Below are 16,401 nucleotides of genomic sequence, written 5' to 3'. Positions count from 1 at the left end.
AATAGGTTTCTATTTCATTCCACTTCCTTCAAATTTGTCTAGAAAAATTGGAAAATGCATAACCATCCGCAGTCTAATAATGACAAAGTATGTAGATATACATAGGTAGATGAGATTATTGGTAGCTGGTCGCGTTTAAGTCGTGCCGATTGTCATTGATCGAAACCTTCGGGTCTATCGCGCGGCCGTTGAGTGCACACGTCGACGAAGGCCAATGACACCGATTGTTACCAGTGTAAAACGAATGCGAGTGCCATCGAGGTTGCGACGAAATGAATGAACGAGCCTCTGGCTAGTTAAATCGATCATCGGTCGCTTTTTTTTTTATCGTTCACAGCGTAACCTCCACTCAGGCCAGCGATAGACTGGTTTCAGCGTGGCGGGCGCCACGTGTGAGTGTCACGCACCATCGGTATCGCTAATTGCGCCAACCATTAAGGATTCTCCAATTTGCACAATAAATGGTCGTTACGAGTGCCGGAGTTACGGGGGCGGCGTTATTTAAAGCGTACTTCATCATGGGCCAGGCTTCCGCTTTTATCGCAAATTAATTAATCCCAGGCAGTTTCCATTAAACCGTGGGTTAGAGAGATGCAGGGGCGGCGGTGGCTAGAAAGCGGGGAGAGAGATCCACTCTCTCCTCTCTCTTCTACCTCGATCCTTTTACCACGAGATTCGTATATGTTAATGTTTCCTCGAATTCGATTAATTTCTTCAGTGACTGCGGGCAAGCTGAGTGAGAACAACGCCGATGCCGGAGGAATTTCGAAACCGTCTTTCAACGAGCTTCCGATATAAGCTTTGAACTCACAGGACTAATCTCTAGCATCGTTCACCGATATACTCCTATATGCTTTTCGTTTTCTCGTTAATTGCTTGCCCGGTTTTGTATCGTTTTATGTATGTCGGATATCTAGCTCGCGGAATATTTTATTGGCGGACTGTGCGAGATTTTCGAAACGCTGCTTCACTTCATTTTCACTCGCGTGATTGGTAATTTTCTTCATTTTTTATTTACTTTCTGCTTATTTCCGGGGCGATTTTCTTTTACCATGCAACTTCCTATTTCCAACCGCTTTCACCAACCCTCCAGAAGAAAATCGAAATCGATTTTTGACCAGGATTCGAGCCCCCGGAGCCATCCCGGTGGGAGTCGAGAACCTCTACAACCTGCGCCACCACACTCGTCCATCATGTCCGACCTAGTACAAGCATAATTAGCACTCGTTTCGCCTAATACATCCTCGATCTTGCTTCGCGCTATATTTTCCCGGGCTGCGATCACACGGGTCGCCTATTTCCGACTTCTACAATTAAAGACGCATCATTTACGCGGTCTGAACGCGACACGCGCGGCGAAAAAGGAAATCTATATAGCGAACTGCTGCACGATCTTTTCAGATGTTATCGCCGCCCGTAATCTCTCATCTTTTCATACGTGTCGGAATTAAGTTTAATGAGGAGCATCCTCTCTCTTGCTCACAAATCCACGGCGACGAGCGGTCGCATTTATTATTCGTTTCAGCGGGTATCAAAGTGCAGTATGCGGACCGAGGATTCGTGTCAGCCGCGTGCCTGCGCGCTGCGCGCTCGTGTGTTCATTCCAATTCCGAGGGAGCAAGTCCATTCAGAAGAAAATCCGTCAGGGCATCCAATTCCTCGGTCAATCCGAGCGGAACCCGTAAAACCGAGAGTTTCACCGCGTGCTGTAAACAGCCCTGCCACTCGATTACCTAACTTTAGCGATCTCGATGCCCTCTGGCCTTTGTTCTCGACGTTATTCCAGGCTCCGGGGGCCACTGCTAAAGACACGGGACTGCTGTGCCGGAAGAATGAAAATCGTCAGCGATCCAGTTACCAAACTTTTCTTCCGTTTCGATCGAGAGCGAATCGTTGCTCGAGGATCGACGGATCACATCCTCTGCATCCGAAATACTCCTGATCGTTACAATTTAATTGTACACCGTGCGAGCGTGACTTCGACCCGCTTTTATTCCCAGCGTCGCTTTTTCTTCATGCTCATTCCCTTTTTTTTTCGGTCGCAAAGAGATCGACCACTTTGTTACCGAGTCGAGCACCGAGTGATCGATAGCGATTTCCACCCACGCGCGGCCAACGCCGACCGCGCCTGAACATTTATGCAAATCACCCGCGGCCTTTAAAAGCCCGGAATTAGGTTAGCCTGGTGGCGATCTAACGATTCCGCGGTCACGGAACGCTCGCTCTTATTTCTCAACGTCGCGGACCCGCTCCGGTTACACGCGGCCAACCCCGAGAAACCGTTTCAATATTCTGAAAAACTTCAATTCCGATTCTACCGGGTGAATATGAAAAGATTAGCTGCGTTGGAAAAATTGCTGGTTCATCGCTGCCGACAGAGAGAATTTTTATCACACGGTTCTCGTTCGAATCTGATTTTATTTTCAGCCCGTTGTAAGGTCAAAGGGCAGTTGATTCACTTATTTCTTGATGCAGTGCGGCTCAGTTTTATACAGTTGCGTGAAACTGCTGTTTTTAAATGGTATCTATGTAGATCGCCAACGTTCAGTTGTTTCGTTTAATGAAAGCGTGCAGTTGTTTAGAAATTGTTCGGTTGCTGCGAAGCCGACGTTAGCCACGAAGTTAACGCCGCCGTTAGAAAACGCGGAAGAAGAGTCCACCATCGAGTTGGAACAACGTTCCAAGCAAAAAGTGCCTTAATCTCAAGTACAACCGGAAAGGAAAAAAAATATAATTGCTAACGACCAACGTTTGGCTGGTTGTTAGCAAACGCTCCTCCCCTCCTACCGCTACAACACCCATGCAATCAACAGCTAGGAATACCGTAGACCAGGCACAAATCGAGCGGCCCTCGTTAACCGCTTTCGATTTTTGTTTTCCGGCCAAATGAGCCGAGCATCGAGCGTCTTTCGCTTCCTCGGCGTCGTTTAACCGTGGATCGACGATGACCCTTGGGTCAAGAGCCGAGTCGCTGCTCCTCCATTTTGTATCCTTTAACCCCCATTAGCTGCCCCATCCAATTAGTGCAGCACGAAAAACTTCTTCGAATTGATCCCTCACTATTCATTAGCTGAGCCACTCTCGAACTTTGAAATGCAGAAAAATATGGATGAACTCTCACCTGAAAAATTTCATAATTATATGTTGAGCTCTCTTTCGTCTCATTCGTGGTCATTCTATTAACACATTTGTCAGACAATCTGTTCTGAAATGATAAAATACAATTTTCCCAGACATTCGAGTTTCACAGATGCAATAAACGATAAGAGGATACACTTCCAAGTGAACAGATAAATTACAATCGGCAAAGCGGAAAATGCAAGCGCTATCTCTCGAAGGAAAATGTTCTATCGATCCAGTGGAACGATTAACGCGATAGATAATATCATAACAAACACTTTGCGGAATGCCACCGGGCGAATCACTTTTATGTAACTACATACTTCTTGTTAGTGAATCACGGCTTTATCTACGGGACAGTACACAGAGATAACTGTGAGCCGTTCGCGTTTCGTAACAATGTACATTGTCGACGGTTAGATAGCAGCTGTTAACCGAGATTCGTTTCCATTATCGAAAACGGTCCGACTGTTTTATCAGAATGGAAATCTTCCATCGGTATCTTAAGAAAACCTGCCAGCGCAGCGTCCCTTTCGCTGTTCCGTGGTTGGTTCGCTAACCCTAGCTTGACAATTTCGGCTCTCGAATAGGTATCAGGCGTTTTCTAAGTAGAAAAACAATTAATAAATTCGGTATGGAAGACTTTATTTCTTTGTAACAATTTTACCCTGCTAGAAGAGATTCGACGAATGCATAAATTAAATTTCCACCGGCTCTTCCGGAGCGTTTTCAAGTTGAGGCTCTTTTTTCTGGCCAGAGGGTACTTGTTTCGCCGGTGATACGTCACTCGACGTCCGAGTTATGACGTACAAAGTGACTGGGGCGGTTAATTTCCGAGGAATTCGGGGTTGAAAAGCTCGTCATCCGTCCGAATACCTCTGACAGAGTAACCAGCTGCGAAGTGGGGGAGTGAGGAGGGTCTGGTCGCAAACTACATTAGCGTCGCCTTGATGTCCGTCAATCTGACGGATGTACGGCGAATTCCGTTTGACGTGCAACGCCTAATGTAGGAATGCGATCTCACGGCCCGGTATCCGGCTATTTCACGCTAGACCGGTAATCGCGGGATCGAGTGTGACATCAGACGTTGACCACGCCTCGATGAAACCACTTGCCATCAGCGAATCCCAGCCCGGCGAAACGTTTCCGGGACGTTTGTTAATCCTGGAATGACACCCTCTCATTTTTCGAGTATTTTGACCCTCAGCCATTTCAATATTCTGTGCTAATTGTGTATCTAGCATTTGCCGGCACTTCGATACGGAGTAAGTTACACACCTATCTTATTTGAAATTTGACGAGGAATATACTGTTCCAAATAAAAATTATCTGCCGCTGCTACGGGAAAAGTTACACGCAAATATAGGAGCCAATGGGTCAGTCGATGGCAGAGTCGATGGCTCTATGTAGCCATCGTGTGCTAATTCTGAATCTAGCTCTTGCTAGCACTTTGACACGGAGTAAATTATATATATAGTTTCCTTATGCGAAATTTCCAAATAAAAATCAGCTGCCGCTGCCACGAGAAAAGTTACACGCAAATATAGGAGCCAGTGTTTCTAGGGGGTGCCACAGTGATCGATTCCTCGATTCTAGGTGGACAAAATGGTAAATTTGATCAACTTCAGATATCTTCGCTGCCGTTCTATTTTGTAACGTTTATTTTGTACGTAATATTTCCATTGCACGTGGTTATTACGACGATAATACGGTGCTAAAGTTTTGCCTGTGCGAAATACTATGAATAAGCTAATTCTTCTTCATCGTATAACTTGTTTGTTTGTTGTTTAAATTATTATCTAAAAAATGGAGCGTGTAAGCGAATGTAAGTATTTCATTTTTACATATCGGTATAATTTTATTTTGCCGTGTAAATCTCTCATATACAACAGGTTAACTAATAATATTATTTAAGAAGAGGTCAAATAGTATAACTTAGTTTTCCCGGACTCGGCCGAACTTGGTTCTTTGATAGTTTTGAAGAATACTTATTTCAAAACAATGATACTAAATATCGTTCATCCGTTTTGGCCCGTTAGTCATTTATATCATTTTTTAGAAAAGACATGGAGTATGCCACTATTTCATGTGGTATTGAAATTCACGATAGAAAGTTTACAGAATATGCACTTCAGACTGCGAGAATTACATATGACAATTATAATTTAGAATAATTTAGAATATCCACCTTTGTCATGCACATTCCTTATTATAATTTTGTAATTTTGTATTATATTTTTGTAGAACTTTATCTAATTTTTAAATATGAGTTAAGATTAATTCTTTCCATTTTGTGTATTGTTTATTCACGTATTTAAACAAAAACAATAAAATATTTAATTTATGTTATTTTCACAAACGTTTAAATTCATGTAGTTTTTATACACTTGTCACGATTTCTGAGAAATAAAGCGTTATTACTACAAGAGAACATAAAAATTTGAATTTTGTCCACCTAGAATCGAGGAATCGATCACTGCGGGGTGGAAGGAACGCGAACGTAGAATAATGTTAGAAATTCTAGAAATGGGAACCGGCAGGGAGGGGAATCGTCAGCAAACATTATAGTCCTCGGCGACGGTTCTATTCGTCACAACAGCTTAAGAGCTCGAGGGTACATCATCTCACCCTTCGTTTCCCGGCTCCAGGAATATTCACCGTGTAAACGTCGCGTCGGACCCTCGGCAGCCTCGGAACCTGTGCAAAGCGACAGGTTAACAGGCAAACATCGCGTTCCGTCGCGTCGCCGAGGATCTTGGAACAAATTCGAGGGGTCGACGTAGACGGGGGTTGGTTGCATTGAAACGAGGCGGGGAAAATCTTTTTCCATGGCTGGCCTGGTGGTGTGCTCTGGGTGCTACTGGTATTCCGAGTGAAAAACGGTGTTCAGTTGCTAGGCGCAGGCTTGCTTTTCAAGTGGTAAAAATGCGTGAGCGGTTCGTGTGCCGCTCGCGATTCAAGTGCTGTGCTGCCCTCCCCCCCCCTGCTCGTGCGTTTTAATTATGACCGGGGCTCGCTCTTCTGACGGCGCACTAACCCTCGAGCACGTCACGCTATTAGAGCCGAGATTATTCGTATTAATTATTTTAATTACGCGTGCCTGCGAACGGTGTCGCGAAACCGGAATGAATACCGAACGCCGAGCACGCGTGTCGCCGCCATCGTTTTCCACCTAGCCGGCATACCAATTTGACGGCTCGGATCGCTGAAATTTCGGCCGGGCCTGACAGACATTCTCGGAAATGCGGATCGTTACGCAGAAGAAAAGCGTCAAGCTCAGAACTAACCTGTCGACGAAAATGATTATCATTGTATTAGATCGATTACCAATTCCAACGTGTACAACAAACATTCGAATACAATTACTCCAGAATAAGATCGTCTGTATTCGTGGATCGAAATCACCTCGGAACTAGCCTAAGCTGTCGACAAAAATAAAAATCATTTTATCAGTTCGTTCACCACCAATACTTCACACCCAACATGTTCAACAAACATTAGAATATAATTACTCGAGAATAAGATCGTCTGTATTCATGGATCCAAATCACTTTGGAACTAGCCTAAGCTGCCAATAAAAATGAAAATCATTTTATCAGTTCGTTCACCACTAATACTTCACACCCAACATGTACAACAAACATTCGAATATAATTACTCGAGAATAAGATCGTCTGTATTCATGGATCAAAATCACCTCGGAACTAGCCTAAGCTGTCGACAAAAATGAAAATCATTTTATCAGATCGTTCACCATCAATACTTCACACCCAACATGTTCAACAAACATTAGAATATAATTACTCGAGAATAAGATCGTCTGTATTCATGGATCGAAATCACCTCGGAACTAGCCTAAGCTGTCGACAAAAATGAAAATCATTTTATCAGTTCGTTCACTACCAATACTTCACACCCAACATGTACAACAAACATTCGAATATAATTACTCCAGAATAAGATGGTCTGTATTCATGGATCAAAATCACCTCGGAACTAGCCTAAGCTGTCGACAAAAATGAAAATCATTTTATCAGTTCGTTCACCATCAATACTTCACACCCAACATGTTCAACAAACATTCGAATACAATTACTCCAGAATAAGATCGTCTGTATTCGTGGATCAAAATCACCTCGGAACTAGCCTAAGCTGTCGACAAAAATGAAAATCATTTTATCAGTTCGTTCACTACCAATACTTCACACCCAACATGTACAACAAACATTCGAATATAATTACTCCAGAATAAGATGGTCTGTATTCATGGATCAAAATCACCTCGGAACTAGCCTAAGCTGTCGACAAAAATGAAAATCATTTTATCAGTTCGTTCACCACCAATACTTCACACCCAACATGTTCAACAAACATTAGAATATAATTACTCGAGAATAAGATCGTCTGTATTCATGGATCCAAATCACTTTGGAACTAGCCTAAGCTGCCAATAAAAATGAAAATCATTTTATCAGACCGTTCACCACTAATACTTCAAACCCAACATCTTCAACAAACATTAGAATATAATTACTCCAGAATAAGATCGTCTGTATTCATGGATCAAAATCACCTCGGAACTAGCCTAAGCTGTCGACAAAAATGAAAATCATTTTATCAGTTCGTTCACCATCAATACTTCACACCCAACATGTTCAACAAACATTAGAATATAATTACTCCAGAATAAGATCGTCTGTATTCATGGATCAAAATCACCTCGGAACTAGCCTAAGCTGCCGACAAAAATGAAAATCATTTTATCAGACCCAACGTGTACATGAAACATTGGAAAACAATTACTCGAGAATCAGATCGCCTGTATTCCAGGATCTAAATCACCGTGGAACTAGGAACGAAGATCTCCGTTGAACTTCCGCCGAAAATTCCGCTCTTCCGACAGGCAGGCGTTCAGGCAAGTTTTCAAGCGACGACCGCAGAGATCTTAGTTAAGTTCCGGGCGTCCCCATGAATTCGTGGAGTCTCTGTGCGCGTTTACGATCCGTCGCGTCGATCGCAGCTATCGTTCGGCGTCCCGGGAAATCCTGTTCAGCCCGGGGAATCGGTTTATCCCAGTCCCGAGACATTTCGGTCTTGGGTAGTCGTCGATCTTAGATCCAACCGGCTGGAGGGTTTCTAGAACGCGAGTCGACGCTTCCGGATCGCGGTGACAGCGTTTTATCTCGCGGAATGTCTGCACTGCGCGAAGGCTGGAAACGATCGCGCGAGCCATTCCAACGCTCTACTCCCACACCCCCTAGAAACAGCCCCCGAAACAGCCCCGAATAAAGCGTCAGCCCCGTCGGAGCTCTGTGCAGCATTTTTCGTCTCCGGCTCATAAATATCCGAACCTCGTTCCGGCCGCCACCCTTCTCCGCTCTGACGAATTGTCAGCCACGGGGACCGAATGATTCCATTTCGAGAAGAGCTTTCGCTGTCTCCTCTGGCAATGTTCCGTGACGCGATCCTGCTTGAAGCGTAATCGTCAAATAAATCGCAGAAAAAGCATTAGATTGGTATATATTTGTGCATAAGGTAGTACGCCAATTTTATATCCATAAAATTTCAAAAATCGTAGGGAATGGAAATATTCTAGGTTGGAAGAACTGTTTCATTTTCGAGTTAAAATTCTAAAGCTCACTCCGAATTTTCTCACCTCTATTTTTTACCACCTCTGCCACAATTTTCGCATCCCTTGAAAAGCATCTTTTATACAGTTATTCCAGCATTCATCAAACATCTCATCCATTACTAATTACTAGACCGCGGATCTTTATGTAAAATAAAAATTGTCTGCGTCGACTGCAGGAAATGGAAACTAAATGGAATGTTATTTCTTTCCTCAATGATTTGAATAGAACTGGCATTTTCAATTTTCCAACAATTTTGAATTTACATAGCACGGCTTTAAGTAACCAAGCCAGGAGCGGCTGACGCGAGAAAAGTCGAGTTCACGGGTCTTCTTCATCTACACACGTAGAAATGGCGATTAGTTTAACCGTGGAGCAATTAAGCCGCGGAGAAAGGGAAAAACTGCTCATTCGGAGATCGCGTGACGCGTTTAGTAAATTATTATTCGCGAGACCTGTGTTTCCAGCAGGACGAACGATTCTGTGGAGAGAAACAAGTTCTCTCTCTCTCTCTCTCTGTCATTCTGCTCGGAGCCTCGTGGACTGACATGAATACGACAGTCCTCGTTGGTGAACAGTTCTAATTGGAGCAGCCACTTTCGCATGCATCGTTCGTCAAGTGGCTTGCGTGCATAAAAATATTTTAGATAATGAAGGCGCGACACAGAGCAGCGCACGCCGCTGGGAAAAACATTTTCCCGCCGACACGTTCGAATTTGCAAGGGCCAACGGAGAGGCAGACGGACGACAATTTCGCGAGAGAGTCCCGGTCAATCTCGCGAGGATTTTTTTCTGTTTTCCCTGTTCGCGCGAAAATTCTATCAACGGGCCGGACCGGGCCGTGTTTAGCTTTCTATCTTGCCGGGGCTCTCCGCTCTACGAAAACCGGCTATTTCCATTCGAGAGGCGGCCTTTGCAGCCTGGTTTTTAGCTCCGGGAAAAATATGAATTGCAAAACTCCCGCGCCGGACCGCATGCGAAATTCGAGTGTCCGAGATTGCAGGGACTCCTTAGGGAAGGGAGCAAAAAATATGGAACTTCGACCCGCCCGATTTCCCGTGAATATTGAAATATCTGGTGGAAAAAAAAAGAACGCGACCGATTGTCCTTCATTCTATGGACCACCCCCGCGCGGCACCCTCTTCGCACGCCCCTGAGTCTGTTAAATCGAATCGAGAGCAATCCTACGGCCACTAACGATCCTGTGATCTAATTTCCGAGTTGGAGAGATCGATCACGGGCGCATTAATCGTTGCAATTAATTTGACGATTTTCTATTCTTCGCGTACAACACAAAAGGCCTCGTTGATTAAAATTCCTTCCCCAGAATATGTAATTTCGCGTACCCGTACGTTAGAACTGTTAGCACATTGCAAAATGCAAGATTTGAAAGGATTCGGGTTTTCCAGTGGAAAAAGCATTATTCGAAGGAAAGAACGTTCCATTTAGTTTTCTTTAATCCTGCTTCGTTCTTGAAAGGTCTTTTTCAAACCAATTACATTTTTATTCCTTTCGAGCTGTATTACGATTGTGTAACACGTTTTTACCTTCCCAACGACGATTCTACATTAAATCGAAGTGCATTAAAGTGACTAATAATTACGTTACACCTAGAATGTGTTCGAGAGACGTGGCCCAACAGAAACGGACATGAAGATAATACTTCTCAAGCTAATATCTACTAATTATCCGCCACCACCTGAGAAGAACAGCGTCACAAGTTACAATTACCCGGTGAAATCACTCGGCAGCCTTTGTGCCGGCGTTTCTTCACGTTAGGACGCAGAAAGCACTGCTCTCAGCATTCGCAGTCGAGCTCTCATCCGCGGTGGTCCAAGCCGCAGGAACTTCTGGAACGAGGTGAAAAAGCGCCGAAAACAAAAATGTCGAGTACCAGGTACCGGGAGTTCCGAAATGAAAAGTTATTTTGTTTTTGCGGTGGCGTGAAGGGGGTAGAGAGAGGGAGAGAGAGGAAGAAATTAAACATGGGTGGTCCGTTTGTACCTCATCTCTTTCTCTCTCTCTGCTTGTCCCTGCTCTCAGTCTTGTTCTCAGGCGTGTTCTCAGCCGGATCTCGAACCGAGGCCTTGTCTGGCATCTCGTTAGACCGGGTCACGGACGCTATGGCCTCGCGTGGCGGGACTTTCGTGCGAGGAAAATGAGACGGACCTGACGGGGTGGAAAGGGGTTGAAACGGGGACGTAGACGGCTGAAGCGTTTTCGTTAGCCCGGGAAGAATTGCGCGGCACAAAAGCGCCGGCACCGTAGACGCGACATTGTGCAACGAGAGTGGCCTTGCGGCCCGAATAACCTGCTCCTCTGTAATTCCGGAATAACACGACATCGTCCGCCGCAAAGATTGCCACCCTCTATACCGTCTCTGCGTCCAGACTCCACCCCCTTGTCCCTTTATTCCACCGCGAAGCCAATTAACTTCAATAACGAAACAATACATTCTTAAATTCTCTTGATCCTTCTGTTCTTCCAAATTCGACTTTTCTTTTTAATTGGAAGCTTAAGTGGAACTATCCAAAGGGGGTTATACATAAGGTTGATCTTCTATATTTGATATGAGTCTTCTATATTTGAACTTGATCACCTATATCATATTTGAATAGCATAGAATCTTCAAAAATCTTTGTTTGAATAAAAAAGTTTAAAATGTGATGGTGTGTACCTCTTTTACTTGAACTCCTATATTTTGAGCCTATCTCATATACATATACTATACATAATTGCAGTTTTCACTACTTCTTCTATATTTGGATAAAACATTTTTGGCAACCGTAGTTATAAAGCTGTACATTAGGATCAACCCTTTGGACTCGAAGCAATTATAAATTCGAAATCAAGATTTTTATTCTCGTACGACGTTTGAATTTTTAGCTATTTCTAAAATGCAGAAGAATTGAATTTTAGAAACTGTTTCGAATAATGATGTGGCAATTTTGGTAATTCTATACGAATCCTGTACAGCTGTCGTTCGATGTGATTTGCTCGAACTTCAAGTATTTCTCCTTAATTTCGTAAATATAGAAGTTCGTCGATATTTCTACCATTGAGGTTTTCAATTCGATTTTCGCACACGTTTCCGGTCCGATTTCCCACTGTAAAAGAATTACTGTCTAAATCGAAATGACTTCCCATCGGGGAGCGGGACGAGGTAGCTCCCGCAGAGATCACGGAAGGTGTCGATTGGTCAAAGTTCTCCGGCGCGAGTTTCCAGTCCCGTGGCCGCGGACAATCGCGGGCAAAATTGATTCGAGGGAAAGTTGAATTTGCGTCTCGTGATCGTGCTCGCCGGCACGTGTGTGATCGAGGTACGAAACGGAAACGGGAACGAAATTTCATCGGGGACCGATAGAGGACAGATATTGGGCGAGCACTGTGCGGTGGCACGCCGCGCCGCCGCTTATTGGAAAGAGAAAACGCTTCGGTTCGTTACACGGGTAACGGTAACCGGTCGCGAGAGCGGGGCACTGCAAATTAATTAACCGGCGACGTGCATTATTATCGAAAGCACAACACGCGTCGGCAATGCGATCCTAATTAAATTTTCAGTCCACGCGAGTTCATCCGGTAAATCAACATACCCGGGATACCATGAAATTAAATGAAAGCACGTTCTTCGAATAATTGCGGGGATGCGGGACGCGATGTAACGTGGCCATTGTCAGCGCCCTCACACCCTCTTTCACCCACCCACATGGGGGTTGGTATTCCTATGGGATTCCTTGAACGAGTACCGTCTCGATCCTTCACTTCCTATTCATCGCCTGCTGTCTACTGTCAATTTCTCATCGTAATGGAGAGAGATGCCCGCGATCTGAAAACTATTTCACTGTAAATGCTCGCGAGGAAACGCCTCTTAAGGAGGTAGACCCGTTTTTCCAGGATTGCATTTTCCATGGGGTTTTTCAGTAATCAAAAGCGCTAGATAAAAGATCAATCTAGGCCGCGATCGCCCATGAAAGTCCTATTTTTACGTTTACTCGGAAGCATACAGCTGTTTTCATAAAGCTGCGACAGATACATGCTGTCGAATAATGCAATTTACGCCTCGTAAACCGAAAACTAGGACTTTTAAGGGCGATTGCGGCCTAGATTGATCTTATATCTAGCGCTTTTGACTACTGAAAACCCCCATCTTTGCATTATCAGGAAATGAGAAGGCGCATCCCGCACCCTTGCAATCCTAGAAACGAGTCTACCTCCTTAAATGAAGGAATAGATTGCTTAAAAGCGACAGCAATATCGTTTATAGTTTAACAAATTTTTAGAATCAATATAGCGTAACACCTACTTCTGAGATTATTGTTTGAAAGAAAATTATTCAGCTTTTTTCACATACAGTTATATATTAACAATTACAATTTTATCCCCATCAGAGACGAGCACATCAGTTCAGCGGTCTCATGTGTACAATCATGATGATTATATGCAATGTTCACAAAAAGGTTGAATATTGCTCTTTGGGGTAGGTGAATAATGTTCTTTTCTACGCGTAAATTAATTTAGAACTTATGGTTTAACAACACTTCTTACATTTCAGGATGGAGTACGTTTATCAGATATTTAAGGAAATAGTTGTCTCTAAACCTCTGCCATACTGTTACTCGTTTCTTACTCGTATAATGGTAGTGTTCATTAAGTCCGCGACATACTTGAAGAAACTCTGTGTTAATTCACGTAACTAAATCATCGTACATTCGTATGTAATTTATTAAAAACTTTTTGTAAAATTATATTCAATGTTTCACAGAGCTGACGGCAGTGAACAACTGGAAGGATTCATTACATTTTACTCCAGGCATGAACATTTAATTAACCAATAAATTCCCACACCCTTGCAATTCTAGAAACGAGTCTACCTCCTTAAATGGTAAGGATAGAGCCTGGCCACCGCGCGATTGCTCGCGAACGGCCGACGCTCGAACAGTACTCCCACCACCGCGCTCTGATTGGAGCGAGTGCAGATTTGATCCGGCAGAAATCAGAGCATCCAGACTAAAATTCGCATGTTTCGCTCTGGGATACGTGTCACCTCTTCAATGAACCCTCATGGGGATTGATACGCTCATTGAATCCTTGAACGACTCCCATCGTGATTTTTCACTTCCAATTCATCGCCTCCTGTCAACTTCTCATCTCCGACGTAATGGAGACAGATGGCCGACCTGAAAAGCATCTTACACGATGGAAATGCGCTTCAACGAGCGCTGTAAAGTGCCGGCGAGGATGCGCCTTAAAGTCGTAATTCTACAGTCTAGGGGATCGAAGCATCGAAAGCTGCGTCGTTGCATCGCGGGAATTAGGGCACCGTTCGCGAGACGAAAAGTTCGCATGTTTTCATATTAATATTCATTGGAATATTTTTCATCGGTGTCACGGTTAGGTGAGGGGTGAAACGAACCAGTCACATGATTAAGAAGGTCCCTTGACAGGCGAGTACACGCGAAAGCTGCGTAAATTCTGCATTCACTAATTATTGGACTGCGGATCTTTATGCAAATAGTCGGTTTCTGGTTCTCTTATGAAAAGCAGAGAGGGATTTTCATTTGTTTGAGAGATTTATTAATATATATTATTGCGAGTATTCCGTTATACGTTTCCCGGAAACGGAAATGAGAGTCGATCTTGCGGTTTGAAGCGGACGCGACACGCTAAAAATGAATTTAAATGATTTTTTAATCTAGTCTACTAATTATAAGTCTAGTCTACAGATTATAAACGTTATTCATAATTCTTAGATAAAATCAGTGGCAAAAATGCGCGAAATGATAGAGCAAGAATTACTGAATAGTGAGCACTATGGTTGATTAATTATCGATTTCCATTAATAATTGCCAGCTGTGATTAATACGGATAAATATATTATTCGGAGCTCCAAGCAACACTTCAGCATCAATAAAGATCATTATCAAATAATTACTAACTGTTGGAAGTATCAAGTGTTTGCGGTTGTTAAATAATTAATGGATACAATTAGTGGTCGATTTCTAACGGTTATGTAACGCTAGGAAATATTATTGCAAATATCAAGCAGTGCAAATACTAATGGTAAATATCATTATCAGATAACGGTGAAGCGTTAAAAGTATCGAATGTGCATTTTTCTATCAACGTAGATAAAACAGAGGAGAGTTGTGTTGGTGGTTTCATTATAATTTGATGTATGGAACCATAAACTTCCGAATGAACTGTGCGAGACTTTATAAAAGATTTATATTTTCGCATAAAAGTTTCAGCGTGACTGGATCGCGGCTGAAAAAGCGGGAATAAAATAGCGTCCATCGAATTCGTTTATAATTATTAATCTTTCGGATGTCGAGGACTCTCGCGAGCCAATTGAATGCACGCAAATCCGCCGTATGCTTATAAGAGATTTATGAAATGACAATTATAATATCACCGCGATTAAACTCGATCGCGATTTTCCTCGTGGCTTGATTGCCCAGGACACATTCGAATGAAAATCTGCACGCGATATTCTTTCCTCCCCGGTTTATTTACTACTCCGTCACTTTCTAATTACCATAGCCATTAACCTCGGCCGCTCGTGAAATATTATCGCGATAAAAAACGCTTTCAAGAAGAAAATCAGAATGCACAGAATAAAACCTCGGGGTAACGAAACAGAGATGTACACGCGCGCGTCGATATATATTCTACTTTGAAAACCGAACGTGTACAGTAAAACATAAATTACACAGTAAATAATCCAGCTCTCTTTCCAATTTAATACTTAATTCGATGAGAATGCCAGCTCTATTGTATCCGGCATGATATTCATTCTCGTTCTTCAATAACGGCGACCATTTTAAAACAACATCACGCATTCATATATGAATTCATACACAACCGGTAAAAATTTATTCCTTCGTTTGGGAATATTGAAGAGATAATTCATTTGAAAAGTTCTATTTAATACAACCCCTATCTCCAAATAAATCTTCGATCAGTGTCATTATTATTAACCAACCCCTCCGCTCAGAAACCACAAACTCAGCGCAGCTAATGGCAACAAATCTTCCGTCGGTTTCTCTTTTAATTTACGAGGTGATCAAAAGCGAGGATGTTGGATGAGCAAGGGGGTTGGTGGAGGTAGGGTGTCGCCATCAAAATTCACGCGGAAGCGCGTCTCCAGCGGTAGGGGTTGGAAAAAGAGAGGCTAGAGGGAGACTTTCCTGGAAAGAGTGGCGAGACGTAGAGTCCTGTAGGGGGCACGACCGCGAACGAGGGCTAATAACCTAGGAAGTTAATTACGACCGTAAACTGCGCGGGGGTTGTTTGACTACCCCTCGGCCGAGGGTGGCTGACATAACGTGGCTTCGTTACAACGGGGACGCGCCAATCCCCGTTGCCCTTTTCGAAGCGATCGCACATCGTGAAAACCACCCTACCACCTCTCCGACGAATCTATGAAAATTAACTTAAAGCCTCGTCCGCAACTAGTCTGCGGAAACCGCGGCGTAACACGCTCGGGCTTCCCGCGGCCCTTCGTTTGAGGTATTAGAGAGCCTAAAGGGCGGCCATTCGGTTATACTGCCTCCGTAATTCGCGAAATTATGTATGGGGGCGTACTGTCCCCGGTATACACCCCCCGCAAAACGGGACGCGCGGGTAATTCCGCGAGGAAAGCCAAATGGAA

General features: G+C 43.6%; 1 protein-coding gene across 4 annotated transcripts in view; it reads right to left on the bottom strand.

The window, feature by feature from the left end:
- The window catches only part of LOC143215757 (uncharacterized), a 281,565-nt gene that overhangs the window by 56,694 nt on the left and 208,470 nt on the right, over positions 1 to 16,401 (bottom strand). The gene's annotated exons all lie outside the window — the stretch shown is intronic.

This window comes from Lasioglossum baleicum, chromosome 14 (genome assembly GCF_051020765.1).
Source record: "Lasioglossum baleicum chromosome 14, iyLasBale1, whole genome shotgun sequence".
In the NCBI taxonomy this organism is placed as follows: domain Eukaryota; kingdom Metazoa; phylum Arthropoda; class Insecta; order Hymenoptera; family Halictidae; genus Lasioglossum; species Lasioglossum baleicum.
Note: the sequence above shows the minus strand (reverse complement) of the source record. Positions and strands in the feature narration are given on the sequence as shown.